General features: G+C 40.0%; 1 pseudogene; it reads right to left on the reverse strand.

The window, feature by feature from the left end:
• Nucleotides 1-609: 609 nt before the first annotated feature.
• The window catches only part of LOC148553510 (uncharacterized), a 91,154-nt pseudogene continuing 73,936 nt past the window's right edge, over nt 610-17,827 (reverse strand).

Here is a 17,827-nt window from a genome sequence, read left to right on the forward strand (position 1 = left end):
CGTACTTCAAGTCTAGGAGTAGATATTACGTACTTAAGACTTTTGGAAGTAGACTTAATGAGCTTGGTTCCTCATAATTGTCAATATATAGTTTGTAGACAAGGATGGTGATCTCAATTACCTATGTCTAGCCAGGAGTTCTTTCCCATTTATTTTATTAGTTCTTATCATTTTACTTTCTTGTCATTTAATTTTTCTTGACATTTAGTTCCTTGCCATCTTATCAATCAAAACCCCCCTTACATCCTTCATAGCCAATAATCATACACTTCATTGCAATTCCTTGTGAGACGACCTAGAGTCTAAATACTCCGGTTAATTTTCATTGGGGATTGTACTTGTGACAAAATCATATTTTAATTTGATGGGAGAGTTGCTTGTTAGTTTGGAGCTATGCTTACAACGAAGTAATTCCTTTCTTTAGGAAGAAAATCTAGACCGACAATAATTTTCATTATCATCTATCCTATCTGCCAATGGTCCAGTCTGAAGCACTCCTTGAATAGCTTCCTCCGTGACAGAAACGTGCTTTCGGCGCACAAATATGGATGTGAGAGAAGGTGAGTAGAAGTTGGAGTAAAACTCCACCACCCATGAGAGATTTGCCTCCTACGGTCTTCTCAAGAGGAACCTCCACTGCCGTTGCTCAATGCGGTGTATGACAAACTCAATAATGTGGGCCGGAGGGTTGAGAAGTGGTTCCGGGTGATAGATCCTTTCGGCCATAAGGACAAACATGAGCTCACAATACCGGTTGGGGAACTTAATAGAGTCCCTCGCAGGGTTGTCCTTCTCTTGTTCATCAATCTTAATGATGCTCCTCGCCTTTTTAAGGAGGGGCTTAGCCGTGGGTGCTTGGTGCGCCTTTATGGTGGATCTTTGAGGCGCCTTCTTGGTAGGCGGCTTCTTTGGTGCTTTTCCTTTATTTTTTGTGATAACCATCCTAAAAAGAAGGAAAGAGCATACATTAAACTCAAAAAAACACACATGAAAAATGTCATGCAAGTGATAAAGAGCCACAAAAGGATAGGTGTCTTGGAGACATGACAGCTGTAAGCAAGACAACAATAGGATGTAATGGCATGTCACTTAGCATGTGATGCAAGAGTGGTATTAACATGCAAGGAAGAGCATGAGAGGCATGTACCCAAGCATCAATAACAAGAAGCAAGTCATAAGGGGTGAGCATGTGAAATAAGAAGCATGAAGAATAATAGGCTCAATACACATAGGAGTGAGCAAGTGAGTGAGAAAGGACACTAAGTGGAAAGCATTAAGTCAAAGTTGCAACAAAACTCATATGTGTCTTTAAACAAACACTTGGTATGCAACCCTTAAACAACCAATAGATTGGAAGAAATGAGACAATGTAGCATCGCACAAGGCAATACCTATCATCATAGGGCACCAGATATTGCAAAGAGATAAAATAAAACAAAGGGATCCACCAATTCCATAGAAATCTCCATTCCCAACACCCATGAGAAATGGAAAAATAAAAGAGGTGAAAGCAAACAAGCAAGTAAACATGAATGAAGCTAACTAAATAGAAGAATAAAGAAATACAGCTAAAGAAAGAAGAAAGAGGAGGAAAAATAAAGAAAAAGACAAGATGAGAGTACCTTGTGAAGGAGGAAAAGGTAATAGAGAATGTAAGTGAAAAAAGAGAGAAAGAGAATTGGGGGAAGAGAGGGAGGGACCCGCCAGAAGTGGTGGTCACCGGTGATTTGTGCCGCCGGTGAAAGGGGCGGAGAGAGGTTGGTAGTGGTGGTTGAAGGGGTAGGGAAAGTGGGACTAGAAGAAGAAGATGGAAATAAGAGAAGACGGGTAGATGGATTTGAAAAGAGGCGCGCTGTAAGTAAGTTGCGTCGCGAGATCGACGCGCGCGCCCTCAATGCGTACGCGTGAATGGGCATGAAGGCAGTAGGGACGCGGAGGCGTCGTCCACGCGTATGCGTGGGCAGCAGAAGAAGATTGGACGCGTGTGCGGCAGGTGCGCGCACGCGTGAGAGGTAGTTGTGCTAGTGTCACAATGTGGGCCTGAAACTCGCACAACTCTCTGGTCGACTCACACGTGCATAGTGCGCCCACGCGTAAAGTTTGCATGTGGTCGATGGACGCGCAGGTGTCTTGTACGCTTGCGCGTGAGGGGTGGTTGTGCTCCTAGCACAGTGTGGGCGCAATGTTTGTGCAACTCTCGGGAAAAGTCTACCAGGAGTGCAAATTGTGCGATCGACGCGGACGCAATGGGCATGCATACGCGTCGATTTGCAAACCAGCCGAAGGACGCGTCCACGCCAGGTGCGCGCACGCGTGAACTAGATTTGGCACAGGGCATAGTGTCAGCCCAGAGTTTGCCTAAGTCCCTGGAAAATGTGCTAGGGGTGCAGGTGGTGCAGTCAACGCGGACGCGTGGTTTCCGCATTCAGAATTATGAATGCGTCCACGCCAGGTGCACGCACGCGTGAGTGGGGTTAGGCGTGGAGCTGAGTGCTTGCCCAATGCTCGAATAACTCTTTGGAATTTTAGACCAGGGGCTGCGAAGACCATCGACGCGTACGCGTCTAGCACGCACACGCCCCCCTCCCCCTTCTTTTTTTTTTCATACATATGAAGGAACACATTTTGAGCAAGAATTCAGTAGGCAAGCAAGCCAAAGGGGTACAAAAACACCCTAAAACTCCATATAATACTCAAACATGCAAATCTTCATGAGTGTCACAACTAGCACAAGAAAGTCTATCGAAGCAAACTTAAAAGCTGTGCAATCACCAAATCAAGCAAGAGTTCAAGAGTATATACAAAAGGAGGAAAATGATAGATCTCACCATGGTGGGGTGTCTCCTACCTAGCACTTTTGTTTAATGTCCTTAAGTTGGACGGTCACTAGCTCAATTATCTTTGCCATTAGGTGCATCTTCCAAGAGGAACACCTCCATCTCCTTGTTACTTTTCATCTTTTCACCAAGATACAGCTTTAGACAATGCCCATTAACCTTGAAAATGTGGGAGCTTGGAGGATGGCGCAAATGATAAACTCCGTATGGCTCCGCTTTTTCTACTATATAAACTCCCTTATTTCTCTTGTTCTATGAGCAATTTGCAAAGCATGCTATTTTGATTCTGCTGCTCTTCTTTGAGTTGATTCACAGTTTCTTGCAGCATGGTGACAGATGCTTCTAAGCGAGCACAATAGTCAAATTGAGGAATTTCTGGAAGGAGTTCATGCGCCCCCCACTTGGTGGGGTTATCTTGAATTTGAGGTCCATCCATCCCTTTTTTGGTGATTGGGCGTTCAACTGGGATAAATTCATCCACACCCATCTGTACTCCCCGCATCTTTGCATAGCAGACTAATCAAGCTTGGGTAGGCCAATTTGGCCTCAGTGGAATCCTTATTTGCAATTGTGTAAAATTCAATGGGGATCAACTAATGAATCTCTACCTCCTTCCCTAGCATAATACAGTGAATCATCACTGCCCTCTTGACAGTGACTTCAGATCGGTTGCTGGTTGGGAGTATAGAGCGCCTAATGAAATCCAGCCAACCTTTGACAACTGGTTTAAGATCTCCTCTCTTTAACTGGTTTGGGACACTTTTTGAATTGGTAATCCATTTGGTTCCAGGGAGGCATATGTCCTCTAGAACCTGATCCAGCTTTTTATCCTTGGCCATTCTCCTATTAAAAGACTCTGGATCGTCCTGCAGTTGAGGAAGTTTAAGAACTTCTCTCACTTTATCAAGGTGGAAGTAAATAATCTTCCCTCTAGATCATCACTCTGGTTCCTTCTAATCTTTGCTTCTCTGTCATCCACAGATTTGCATAGAATTCTTGAACCATGTTTCTTCCAACATGTACTTCCTGAATGGCAAGGAGTTGCTCATCCAGGAAGGTTTCAGAGATCTCAGTAGGAGGGAGGAACGCTCCTGCTACTGGTTCTATTCAGGACAGGTGATCTACTACTTGGTTCTCTGTCCCTTTTCTGTCTCTTATTTCTATATCAAACTCTTGCAGAAGCAACACCCATCTTATGAGTCTGGGTGTTGAATCCTGCTTTGTGAGGAGATATTTTAGAGCAGCATGGTCAATGTACACAATCACTTTTGATCCTACTAAATAAGATCTGAACTTGTTAATGGCATAAACCACTGTAAGTAACTCTTTTTATATGGTTATGTAATTCTTCTGTGCGTCATTCAAGACACGGCTAGCATAGTAAATGACGTGCAGAAGCTTTTTGTGCCTCTGTCTCAATACTGCACCAATGACATGGTCACTGGCATCACACATTAGTTCGAATGGTAATGTCCAGTCTGGTGCAGAAATAACTGGTGCTGTGACCAGCTTAGCTTTCAGAGTTTCAAACGGCTGCAGACACTCTGTGTCAAAGACAAATGGCATGTCAGCAGCTAGCAGATTGCTAAGAGGTTTTGCAATTTTTGAAAATCCTTTATAAACCTCCTATAGAATCCTGCATGTCCCAGAAAGCTTCTGATTCCCTTAATATTGGCAGGTGGTGGTAATTTTTCAATTACCTCTACCTTAGCTTGATCCACCTCTATTCCCTTGTTCGAAATTTTGTGCCCAAGGACAATTCCTTCAGTCACCATAAAGTGACATTTTTCCCAGTTTAAAACCAGGTTAGTCTCTTGGTACCTTTTTAGAACAAGTGCTAGATGGTCAAGGGAGGAGGTGAATGAGTCTCCAAATACTAAGAAGTCATCCATGAAGACTTCTAGATACTTCTATACCATATCAGAGAATATAGAGAGCATGCACCTCTGAAAGGTTGTAGGTTCATTGCACAAACCAAATGGCATTCTTCTGTAGGCAAATACCCTAGATGAACATGTGAATGTGGTGCACGAAATTGTGATCTCAGGCAACGGCGCCAGAAACTTTGTACGCACGTCTTAATAAATCATTTTTCATTCACAACTTTGATACAACTAACCAGTAAGTGCACTGGGTCGTCCAAGTAATAAACCTTGCGTGAGTAAGGGTCGATCCCACGGAGATTGTTGGCATGAAGCAAGCTATGGTCACCTTGTAAATCTCAGTCAGGCGGATATCAAATAGTTATGGAGTTTTCGAATATTAATAATAAATAGAAAATAAGGATAGAAATACTTATGTAATTCATTAGTTAGAATTTCAGATAAGCGTATAGAGATGCATTCGTTCCTCTGAACCTCTGCTTTCCTGTTGTCTTCATCCAATCAGTCTTACTCCTTTCCATGGCTGGCTTTATGTAAGGACATCACCGTTGTCAATGGCTACTTTTTATCCTCTCTGGAAAATGGTCCGATGCGCTGTCACTGCATGGCTAATCGTCTGGAGGCATCACCCTTGTCAAAGGCTGCATCCCATCCTCTTGTGAAAATGGTCCAAATGCTCTGTCACAGCACGGCTAATCATCTGAGGTTCTCAATCATACTGGAATAGGATTCACCCTCCTTTTGCGTCTGTCACTACGCCTAGCACTCGCAAGTTTGAATTTCGTCACAGTCATTCAATCCCAGAGTCCTACTCGGAATACCACAGACAAGGTTTAGACTTTCCGGACTCTCATGAATGCCGCCATCAATCTAGCTTATACCACGAAGATTCTGATTAAGAGATCCAAGAGATACTCATTCAATCTAAGGTGGAACGGAAGTGGTTGTCAGGCACGCGTTCGTAGGGGAATGATGATGATTGTCACGTTCATCACATTCAGGTTGAAGTGCGAATGAATATCTTAGAAGCGGAATAAGTTGAATTGAATAGAAAAACAGTAGTACTTTGCATTAATCTTTGAGGAACAGCAGAGCTCCACACCTTAATCTATGGAGTGCAGAAACTCTACCGTATGAAAATACATAAGTGATAATGGTTCAGGCATGGCCGAATGGCCAGCCCCCATGAAAGTCTAGGATAGCATAAAACTGATCAAAGATGTCTAATACAATGGTAAAAAGTCCTATTTATAATAAACTAGTTACTAGGGTTTACAGAAGTAAGTAATTGATGCATAAATCCACTTCCGGGGCCCACTTGGTTTGTGCTTGGGCTGAGCTTGAATGTTACACGTGTAGAGGTCAATCTTGGAGTTGAACGCCAGTTTGTAACATATTTCTAGCGTTCAACTCTGGCTTTTGACGTGTTTCTGGCGTTTAACTCCAGATAGCAGCGTAGAACTGGCGTTCAACGCCCTTTTACGTCGTCTAAACTCGGCCAAAGTATGGACTATTATATATTGCTGGAAATCTCTGAATGTGTACTTTCCAACGCAATTAGAAGCGCGCCATTTTGAGTTCTGTAGCTCCAGAAAATCCACTTTGAGTGCAGGGAGGTCAGAATCCAACAACATCAGCAGTCCTTCTTCAACCTCTGAATCTGATTTTTGCTCAAGTCCCTCAGTTTCAGCCAGAAAATACCTAAAATCACAGAAAAACACACAAACTCATAGTAAAGTCCAAAAATGTGAATTTAACATAAAAACTAATGAAAACATCCCTAAAATTAACTAAATTGTACTAAAAACATACTAAAAACAATGCCAAAAAGCGTATAAATTATCCGCTCATCACAACACCAAACTTAAATTGTTGCTTGTCCCCAAGCAACTGAAAATCAAATAGGATAAAAAGAAGAGAATATACTATAAATTCCAAACTATCAATGAAACATAGCTCCAATTAAATGAGCGGGACTTGTAGCTTTTTGCCTCTTGAATAGTTTTGGCATCTCACTTTATCCATTGAAGTTCAGAATGATTGGCATCTATAGGAACTCAGAGTTCAGATAGTGTTATTGATTCTCCTAGTTTAGTATGATGATTCTTGAACACAACTATTTTATGAGTCTTGGCCGTGGCCCTAAGCACTTTGTTTTCCAGTATTACCACCGTATACATAAATGCCACAGACACATAATTGGGTGAACCTTTTCAGATTGTGACTCAGCTTTGCTAAAGTCCCCAATTAGAGGTGTCCATGGTTCTTAAGCACACTCTTCTTTTGCTTTGGACCTTGACTTTAACCGCTCAGTCTCAAGTTTTCACTTGACACCTTCATGCACACAAGCACATGGTAAGGGACAGCTTGGTTTAGCCGCTTAGGCCAGGATTTTATTCCTTTAGGCCCTCCTATCCACTGATGCTCAAAGCCTTGGGATCCTTTTTATTTACCCTTGCCATTTGGTTTTATGGGTTATTGACTTTTTGCTCTTGCCTCTTGGTTTTAAGAGCTTTTGTCTTTTTCTGCTTGCTTTTTCTTTTTTTTTTCTATTTTTTTGCTATTTTTTTTCTGCAAGCTTTGTTCTTTGCTGCTTTTTCTTGCTTCAAGAATCATTTTTATGATTTTTCAGATTGTCAAATAACATGTCTCCTTATCATCATTCTTTCAAGAGCCAACATATTTAACATTCTTAAACAACAGCTTCAAAAGACATATGCACTGTTCAAGCATTCATTCAGAAAACAAAAAGTATTGTCACCACATCAATATAATTAAACTAAGTTCAAGGATAAATTCGAAACTCATGTACTTCTTGTTCTTTTGAATTAAAACAGTTTTCATTTAAGAGAGGTGATGGGTTCATAGGACATTCATAACTTTAAGACATAGTTACTAACTACTAATGATCATGTAATAAGACACAAACATGGATAAGCACTTATCATTAAGAAAACGAAAAACAGAAAATAAGAACAAGGAATGAGTCCACCTTAGTGATGGTGGCATTTCCTTCTTGAGGAACCAATGATGTCCTTGAGCTCTTCTATATCTCTTCCTTGTCTTTGTTGCTCCTCCCTCATTGCTTTTTGATCTTCTCTTATTTCATGAAGGATGATGGAGTGCTCTTGATGTTCCACCCTTAATTGTCCCATGTTGGAACTTAATTCTCCTAGGGAGGTATTGATTTGCTCCCAATAGTTTTGTGGAGGAAAATGCATTTGAGGCATCTCCGGGATCTCATGGTGATGAGCTTCATGCGTCTCTTGAGATCCATGAATGGGCTCTCTTGCTTGCTCCATCCTTTTCTTAGTGATGGGCTTCTCTTTCTCAATGGGAATGTCTCCTTCTATGAAAACTCCAGCTGAGTAACATAGATGGCAAATAAGATGAGGAAAAGCTAGCCTTGCCCCAGGAGAGGGCTTTTCGGCTATTTTGTAGAATTCAAGGGAGATGACTTCATGAACTTCTACTTCCTCTCCAATCATGATGCTATGAATCATGATGGCCCGATCCACAGTAACTTCAGATCGGTTGCTAGTGGGAATGATGGAGCATTGGATGAACTCCAACCATCCTCTAGCCACAGGCTTGAGGTCCAGTCTTCTTAATTGAACCGGCTTGCCTTTGGAGTCAATCTTCCATTGAGCTCCTTCCACACATATGTCCATGAGGACTTGGTCCAACCTTTGATTAAAGTTGACCCTTCTAGTGTAGGGGCGTGCATCTCCTTGCATCATAGGCAAGTTAAATGCCAACCTCACATTTTCCGGACTAAAATCTAAGTATTTTCCCCGAACCATTGTAATATAATTCTTTGGGTTTGGGTTCTTTGATGGGAAGCAGAAGCTGGTGAATTAAAAATTTATTAAAATGGTTACGTTGCAAGTATAGTTCTTAACTCACCGAAAATCTGCCTATCAATTTAGAAATATGTCACAGAGAGTTTAAATTAAAATTACTGGGAGTTTTAAGTCCCAGGTCGTCTCCCAACGAGTTGCAGAAAAGTGTGCTGTTTTATTAATCAGATGTTCCAAGAAGTTGAGCTAAGTAAATTGGAATTTAAATTGAGGAATTTTAAATAATATAAATAAAAGCCTTGACTAGGAATTGATTGGTTAGAATCTCTATCATTGATGGTGTGATTGTAAGATTAATTTATAATTAATGGTTATTCTGTTTGGTTATCCTTTACTAGGTAAAGGAAAGTCAAACAAGTTGGAATGCCAGATCTGTTCACAAGTTGCAACCCACTTAGTTCAAAGGGATTGGCGTCGGTGACAGGATAGCAATCCAACATTTAACCCAATTACAAATTTTCTTTCAATCCTTCCAACTCAAGAGTTCCTTTTAATCAACTCCCCATCAAGTAAGAAAACTACTCACACATTATAAATAAAGAATCCATAGCACATGAAAGGGAATTAAAAGAAGACATGATTATTGGAATTGAAATTGAATAAAAAAAGAAATAATCCTTGCATTAAATAATCATAAAAGTACCTGAATGACAAAATTGAACAAAACAAAGAACATGGAAGAATAAAACCAAGTTAAGAAAACAAAACTAGAATGATGAAGTCTTGATGAGGGAAATAACTCTTCTCAATGTTCCAATGCTCAGATCAATTCAAAATTAGAATCCTAAAAACCTAGAGAGAAAAACCTAAGAGAGTGAAAACTAGATCTAAAACTGTCTCTGAATGAATGTCTGTTGTTTCTGCATATTTTCTGACTCTAGTCTGCTGTTCCGGGCCGAGAACTGGGCCGAAATAAGGTCCAAAATCGCCCCCAGCAAATCCTGCAGATTATGCAGATCGCACATGTCACGCGATCGCGTCATCCATGCGGACGCGTCGCTTGTGCTTTTTCCTCTCCACGCGTTCGCGTCATCCACGCTACCGCGTCACTTGCGCTTTCCAATTCGCGCGGCCGCGCAAGCCATCCGGCCGCGTCACTGTGATTTGCGCTCCTTCGCGCGGTCGCGTAAGCCATGCGACCGCGTCACTTCTCGCTGGTTATCTCCTCAAATTCTTGTGTTCCTTCCATTTTTGCTAGCTTCCTCTCCAATCTCCATCTCATTCATGCCCTATAAAGCCTGAAACACTTGACACACAGATCACGGCATCGAATGGAATAAAGGAGAATTAAAATTAAATAATTAAAGTCTCTAGGAAGCAATTTTTAAACATGTGCTGAATTTAGGAAGGAAATCTAAATGCATGCTAAATTGATGAATAAATGGGTAAGGATCATGACAAAACCACACAATTAAACAAAATATAAACTATAAAATAGTGGTTTATCAACCTCCCCACACTTAAACATTAGCATGTCCTCATGCTAAATTGAAGGAGACAAGGAAATAAGTATGAACATGCAGAAACTCATGAAATGCAATGCAATCCAACATATATAAATAAATGCAACTATATGATTATTGTCCACTTGATCAAAAGTAAATAAGCCCTTCAAAACAATTACAAATCAAATTCCACTAATTCTATCATTATACAATAAAACCGATAAAAGTGCAAGAAGATAGCTTATGAAAGTAGGAAACATGAAAATTCAAGCATTGAACCCTCACTGATAATGTATGTACGCTCTAATCTCTAGTGTATGAAGTAATCACTCTATTCTTCTCTAGTCATGTTTTCTAACTTTTGTTTTTCTCCTAACCAATCAACAACAGTTAATATACCAATGCAAACATCATGAGGTCTTTTCGGGGTTGTAATGGGGCCAAGGTGCAGGTAAGGGTATACATATGGCTAAGTGAGCTTTATAAATTGAATCTTTAATTAACCTAAGCTCTCTCCTAATATACATATATTCTATATACTTTTAAATTCATGCCTAGCTACCTGTAATTCCCTTTTTCAACCCATACTCATGTTTCAACTTTGTATTTTAATTCTATCATATGTGCATTGATCTTTGAATTCTGAATTTAACATTGGGGTAATTTTGTCCCCTTATTTATTTGTTTATTATCTTTTTTTTTAATTAAAATAAATAAAGCTTATCAATGCACATAGATTTTTTTGATTCTTATAGTTTCACATGAATAGGTATCCAAATTTCCTTTAAATTTTCATGACACATCCCCTTAACAACTTTTGTTCCCACAATTTCCCATACTTAACTAGCACACACAATTCTATCTTAAGCTAACCAAAGATTCAATTTGGGATATGCAATTGTTTTTTTGCATAAGGTTAGTAATGTGGTAAAATATAGAACAAATGGGGTTTTAAAGGCTCAAAGTGGTTAACAAGGGTAATTGAAAAGGGTAGGCTTGATTTGGATAAGTGAGTTTAAACAAATAATGGCCTCAATCATGTGCAAGCATGTAAATATAATAAATATTGGACATATAAGATAAAACAAAATATAGATTACAATCATAGAGAAGTAAACACATAAGAATAAAATAATTATGGTTAAATAATGTAACCATACATAAAGGCTCAAATCTTTCACAGGTTGTGTGTTCTTTAGCTCAAACATCATGTTCCAAATACAACTCAAGCAGATTTATCATAAAAGTTTTGAAAAATTAGTGAAATTTTATTCCAAAGATAGATTTTTAAAAGAAACTTATTGCCTTTTCAATCAAGTAGAACATGCATGCAACTATTCTAACCTATGCAATTTATTCTATTCTATAAAAGAAAGAAAATCTAACTAAAATATCCTAATTATTGGTGCCAGAGAAGAGAATTTACCTCCGGAAGTCAGGTACTGACCGACCTCCCCACACTTAAGGCTTTGCACCGTCCTCGGTGCCATCTGTCAGAAACAGGGGTGGGCTGATAGCAGTATCTCCATCATCGGGACCGTCATGGCTCCCTGTGCTAGTAAAGGAAGTGGAGTCCGGGGTGTCTGAGTCTCTGAAGTGTCCCTTGAGTAGCTCCTTGAGGTGCTTGAATCGGCGCTCGTTACGGCGCTCTCTCATCTTTGCTTTCTGTTCTTGCCGATCCAACCATTCGATTATCTGCTGGAGTAATTTCTCAGTTGTAGATGCTAGTGGTGTTGAAGAAAGATTATCTTCAACTGAAGCAGTAGGAAGGCTTGTAGTGGCTGCTGAGAGTCTGAGGTATTTCCCGTTAGGGACATATTGATCATCCCGTGGAAGCATGGCTTTGGTGTCCCCAGCTCTGTAGGAGACTCCGGCTGCTGAGACAAGATCTGAGACCAAGGCGGGGAAAGGTAAGTTGCCCGCAATTTGTACGTGTTCCATAGCATTCCGGATATGTCTTGAGAGATTCAGAGGTTGGTCTGTAAGGATGCACCATAGTAGAACAGCCATGTCTGCAGTGAAAGAGGACTCATGAGTGCTCGGAAAGATGTAATGGGACATGATCTGTACCTATACGCGAGCCTCCAAGGTAAGTGCTGAAGCCAAGATTCCCTTAGGGCGGGTACGGTGGTATCCGTAGATCCAACGGCTGCCAGGTAATGCGATGACTCCGAGAACAGAGTCCCAGTCGAATTGGTATCTCCGGCACTGAAGGACGGCTTCTTGAAAAGCGTCTATTCCAGCTGGAATAGGGGGAAGACTCAGAGCTTGCTGAATGGCCTCTTCTGTGATGGGGACTTGCTTCTGCTGGACATAAACAGACTGCAGGGTCGGCATGTAGAAGTTGGAGTAGAACTCAACTACCCAAGAAAGATTGACCTGCCTTGGCTGTTTTCGTAGGAAACCCCATTGTCTTCGCTCAATTTGCGGCTCAACAAAGGTGGCAATATTGGACGGGAGGATAAGAAGGTATTCATTGTTATAGTTCCTTTCTGCCAGGATAGGGAATATCTGCTCACAATAGCGATTGGAAAATCGCGCAGCGTCCTTTGCTGGAAAGGCTTTCTCCTTTTCGTCAACCTTTATTATCCTCTTGACTCGTTTTGTTGAGGGCTTGACTGCGGTTGAAGAAGGCTTTGCCACTAATGCTCTTTTAGTTCCTCTTCTTGCTAGTGGTCTGGAAGTTGCTTTCTCCTTTCCTTTCTTGGTGGCCATCCTGAAAGAAGGGAAGAGAAAGAAAATTAAATTTAAAAAGAGATACAGCACGGAAGGAAACAGAAAAGAGGGTGAATGATGCACAGTAAAATGTAGATGACATTAACACATGCTCTCGAGTACATATGAAAAGCCATCAATGGGAAATAGCTAGTGCATAAAAAGACAAGTGAATGCAAGGTGTTTATTGGCATGCTGGCAAAGGGCATGAGTAGTATAGACCAAGCATTACTTTGTAACAAACCATCACGTTTGTATTGACAATTGAATTCAATTAATAAAATAATAAGGGAAAGTTGTGAAAAGCAAGCATTGAATAGTATAGTAACATAGGGAAGTGCATAATGCCACATGGGCTTTTTCACAAACACATAGCATGCATGGTGAATAGGGTATAGAAAATATGAAGATGAACATGCAAGCAATCCCTTAAATGGGAGAAAATAATTGTCAAATAATTTGCAATAATCCACAAGCATATAATGAGGGATGATGACTCAAAAGGTTTCTAACACCATGTAAAGAAAAGAAAAGAAGAAGAAGAAAAATAAAAATTTGAAAAGAAAAAGAAAAGAAAAAGAAAATAATAATATATATACATAATATAATAAGAATGATAGAAAAGAGAAGAAGGAAGAAGAAGGTAAAACCTTGTTAATGATGATGAGAGAGATAGAGAGTGAAAGGTGAGATAGAAAGGGGAAGGGGGAAAGAAGAAATAAGGAGGGAAAAGAAAAATTAGGATTTGGAGGAAAGAAAGATAAGATAATTTGGCAACTGAGGTTGAGCTGTGAGGCGCATGCGACGCGGCCGCGGAAGGCACGCGTTCGCGTGGTTTTTCACTTTCATTTTATTTTATTTAATTTATTTGCATACTTTCATTCATTGCATATTTTATTTTTCTAAAGTTATTATTGGTGTTCAAAAGGTTTCTAACACCATGTAAAGAAAAGAAAAGAAGAAGAAGAAAAATAAAAATTTGAAAAGAAAAAGAAAAAAAAAACATTATATGAAGATATAGTGGTAATTTGCGCCATTTTGATGTTGGGATTTTTTTGCCAGTAAAGAATGTCATAAAAACAGTCGCGTTGTAGATATAGTCTCTAAACCGACAAAAATCCCTTCGTACAAACGTTTTGGTTGTCACAAGTAACAAACCCCTTTAAAATTGATAACCGAGTATTTAAACCTCGGGTCGTCTTCTCAAGGAATTGCAGGGAGGTATGTTCTTATTATTGGTTATGAGTTTGTAAATTGGGGTTTAGGAAGTAAGGTGGGAATATGTTATATGACAAATAAAATAAAATAATAATAATAAAATAAACTCTTGGCAAAGTATGAAGAACTGGAGGTCCTATCCCAGTTATCCTTATCAATTGTAATGAGAATTGGATTCTTTCCCCACCTTATTAACCTCTAACTATGAAGGTAAGTTGAGTGGACAAATTAATTCGAATCCTCAAGTCCCAGTCTTTCCTTGGGGAAAGTTAGAGTTATTGGATCTAGAAGTAATTCTTGAAGAATTCCAATTTTCAACCAACAATGAGTTTGATAACTCAAGAGTTACCAATGACTCAACCAAAGCCAAAAGAGAAAAATCCAAATTATTTATATAATAAAAAGGAGCAATCATAAGTCTGAAATACCTCAAAATATATTAAATAGAAAATCAATCTAAACATAGAGAGTCATAAACAAAAGTGAGAAAATAAATAAAAATAAAGAACCTGGGATTGAGAGTCACTCCTATAACTAAGAGAAATCCTAAATCCTAATCTAAGAGAGAGGAGAGAACCTCTCTCTCTAAAAACTACATCTACTCCTAAAATTGTGAATATATGAGAGCCTTCTTATGAATGGATGTATTCCCCCTGCCACGCGGACGCGTCGCTGGTGCGATCGCGTCGCGCGGCAAAAATTTTTATTTTTATTTTTTTTTAACGAAAGATAAAGACATGTAATTGAAAGAGCACGAAAGCACTAATAAAGAGAAGAGTTATTAAAGAAGAAAAACTAAAAGTGAAGAAAATAACGATCATACCGCGATGGGTTGTCTCCCACCAAGCACTTTGCTTTTACGTTCGTAAGTTGGACGCTCCAATAGCTCAATCTGCTGCGATGTGGGGGTCTTCCAAGTGGAAGATCTCAAGCTCCTTATTTTTCTGCACCTTCTCACCATGGTATAGCTTCAGGCGTTGTCCATTAACCTTAATAAGTTCAGAGCTTGAAGGATGGCTTAGGTGATAGACTCCGTACGGTTCAGCCTTCTCTACTCTGTATGGACCTTCCCATTTTGATCTCAACTTACCGGGCATGAGCCTTAGTCGAGATTTGTAAAGGAGGACAAAATCTCCAGGTTGGAACTCTCTCTTCTTGATGTTTTCATCATGCACAGCTTTCATCTTTTCCTTGTATATTCTGGAGTTCTCATAAGCTTCCAGGCGAAGGTTCTCCAGTTCCTACAGTTGCAACTTTCTTTCAACTCCAGCATTCTCAATTCCCATGTTGCACTCCTTAACTGCCCAGAAGGCTCTGTGTTCTATTTCAACTGGGAGATGACAAGCTTTTCCATAAACCAAGCGGAAGGGACTCATTCCAATGGGTGTCTTGTATGCTGTTCTATATGCCCACAGTGCAACTTGTAGCCTGGTGCTCCAGTCTTTTCTATGAGGCTTCACTATCTTTTGCAAGATACGCTTAATTTCTTTGTTCGACACCTCGGCTTGCCCATTAGTTTGGGGATGGTAAGCTGTTGCAACTTTATGGATTATCCCATGCTTCTTCATCAATCCTGTTAGTCTCCTGTTACAAAAATGGGTGCCTTGATCGCTCACGATCGCTCGTGGTGATCCAAAGCGGCATATAATATGGTTTTTCACAAAGGAAACAACAGTATTAACATCATCAGTGCGGGTAGGGATTGCTTCCACCCATTTGGAAACATAATCCACAGCTAACAATATATAAAAATATCCACTAGAATTTGGAAATGGACCCATGAAGTCAATGCCACAAACATCAAAAATTTCACAGAAAAGCATATATTGTTGAGGCATCTCATCCCTCTTAGATATGTTACCAAATTTCTAGCATGGGTGACAAGATTTACAAAACTCAGCAGCGTCTCTAAAAAGAGTAGGCCACCAGAATCCACAGTATAAGATCTTTCTAGCTGTTCGTTGAGGGCCAAAATGTCCTCCACTCTCAGATGAGTGACATGCCTCTAAAATGGACTGGAATTCTGATTGAGGCACACAACATCTAATTATCTGGTCAGCGCCACATCTCCATAAATATGGGTCATCCCATATATAATATTTAGACTCACTTTTCAGCTTGTCTCTTTGATGTTTAGAAAAATGTGGAGGAAATGTACGGCTAACTAAATAATTAGCAACAGGTGCATACCATGGGACTACCTCAGATACTGCTTGTAGGTTATCAAAAGGAAAATTATCATCTATAGGAGTAGAATCATCCTTAATATGTTCAAGGCGACTCAAGTGGTCTGCTACTAAATTTTGATTACCACTCCTATCCTTTATTTCTAAATTAAATTCTTGTAACAGCAGTATCCAACGTATAAGTCTTGGTTTGGATTCCTTTTTAGCTAATAGATACTTTAGAGCTGCATGGTCCGAATACACTACTACTCTAGTACCAAGTAAATAAGCCCGGAATTTATCCAGAGTAAAAACAATAGTAAGTAGCTCTTTTTCAGTAGTAGTATAATTGGACTGGGTAGTGTCTAAAGTCTTGGACGCATAGGCAATAACAAAAGGGTCCTTACCTTCACGGTGAGCCAGCGCTGCTCCTACTGCATGGTTGGAAGCATCGCACATGATTTCAAATGGTTGGTTCCAGTCTAGTCCTCTCACAATTGGGGCTTGCGTTAGAGCAGTCTTCTGCTTATCAAATGCTTGTTTGCAATCCTCACTGAACTCGAACTCAATATCCTTCTGTAGTAATCTGGATAAGGGAAGTGCCACCTTACTAAAGTCCTTAATAAATCTCCTGTAGAAACTTGCATGGCCAAGAAATGAACGGACTTCCCTCACAGAAGAGGGGTAAGGTAAACTAGAAATAACATTCACCTTTGCTAGGTCTACAGAAATGCCATTATTAGATACCACATGTCCTAATACAATCCCTTGTTTTACCATAAAGTGGCATTTTTCGAAATTCAATACAAGGTTTGTATTAACACATCTATCTAATACTCTAGATAACCCATCTAAGCAAAGGCTAAAAGAATCACCATAAATGCTAAAATCGTCCATAAAAACTTCCATACAGTCCTCAATAAGATCAGAGAAAAGACTCATCATGCACCTTTGAAAAGTAGCTGGTGCATTGCACAAGCCAAAGGGCATTCTCTTATAAGCATAGGTCCCAAAAGGACATGTAAAAGTAGTCTTTTCCTGATCCCCATGAGCTATATGAATCTGGAAATAACTTGTGTAACCATCTAGAAAGCAGTAATGTGATTTACCTGATAGGCGATCCAGCATTTGATCAATGAATGGAAGTGGGTAGTGATCCTTACGGGTAGCTTGGTTGAGACGCCTGTAATCAATGCAGACTCTCCAAGCATTCTGAACTCTAGTTACTATGAGCTCTCCATGCTCATTCTTCATGGTAGTGACTCCGGACTTCTTGGGCACCACTTGTACTGGGCTTACCCATTCACTGTCTGAAATGGGATATATGATACCGGCCTCCAATAGTCTGGTCACCTCCTTCTTGACAACTTCCAAGATGGTGGGATTTAATCTTCTCTGGGGTTGACGGACAGGTCTTGCTCCCTCTTCTAAAAATATTCTGTGCTCGCATACTTGAGGGTTGATTCCCACTATGTCTGCCAAACTCCACCCAATTTCCTTCTTATGCTTCCTTAGCACATCAAGTAGCTGCTCTTCTTGTTGAGAAGTTAGTTCTCTTACAATAATAACCGGAAGCTTCTGCTCGTCCTCGAGATAAGCATATTTGAGGTGTGGAGGAAGAGGTTTCAATTCTAACTTTTGATCATGGGTAGACTCTGGATTATCTGGAGCTCGTGAAAATGGCGAAGTGCCCTCACTGTTAGT

This window comes from Arachis ipaensis, chromosome B7 (genome assembly GCF_059453495.1).
Source record: "Arachis ipaensis isolate K30076 ecotype BB chromosome B7, ASM5945349v1, whole genome shotgun sequence".
Lineage (NCBI taxonomy): Eukaryota > Viridiplantae > Streptophyta > Magnoliopsida > Fabales > Fabaceae > Arachis > Arachis ipaensis.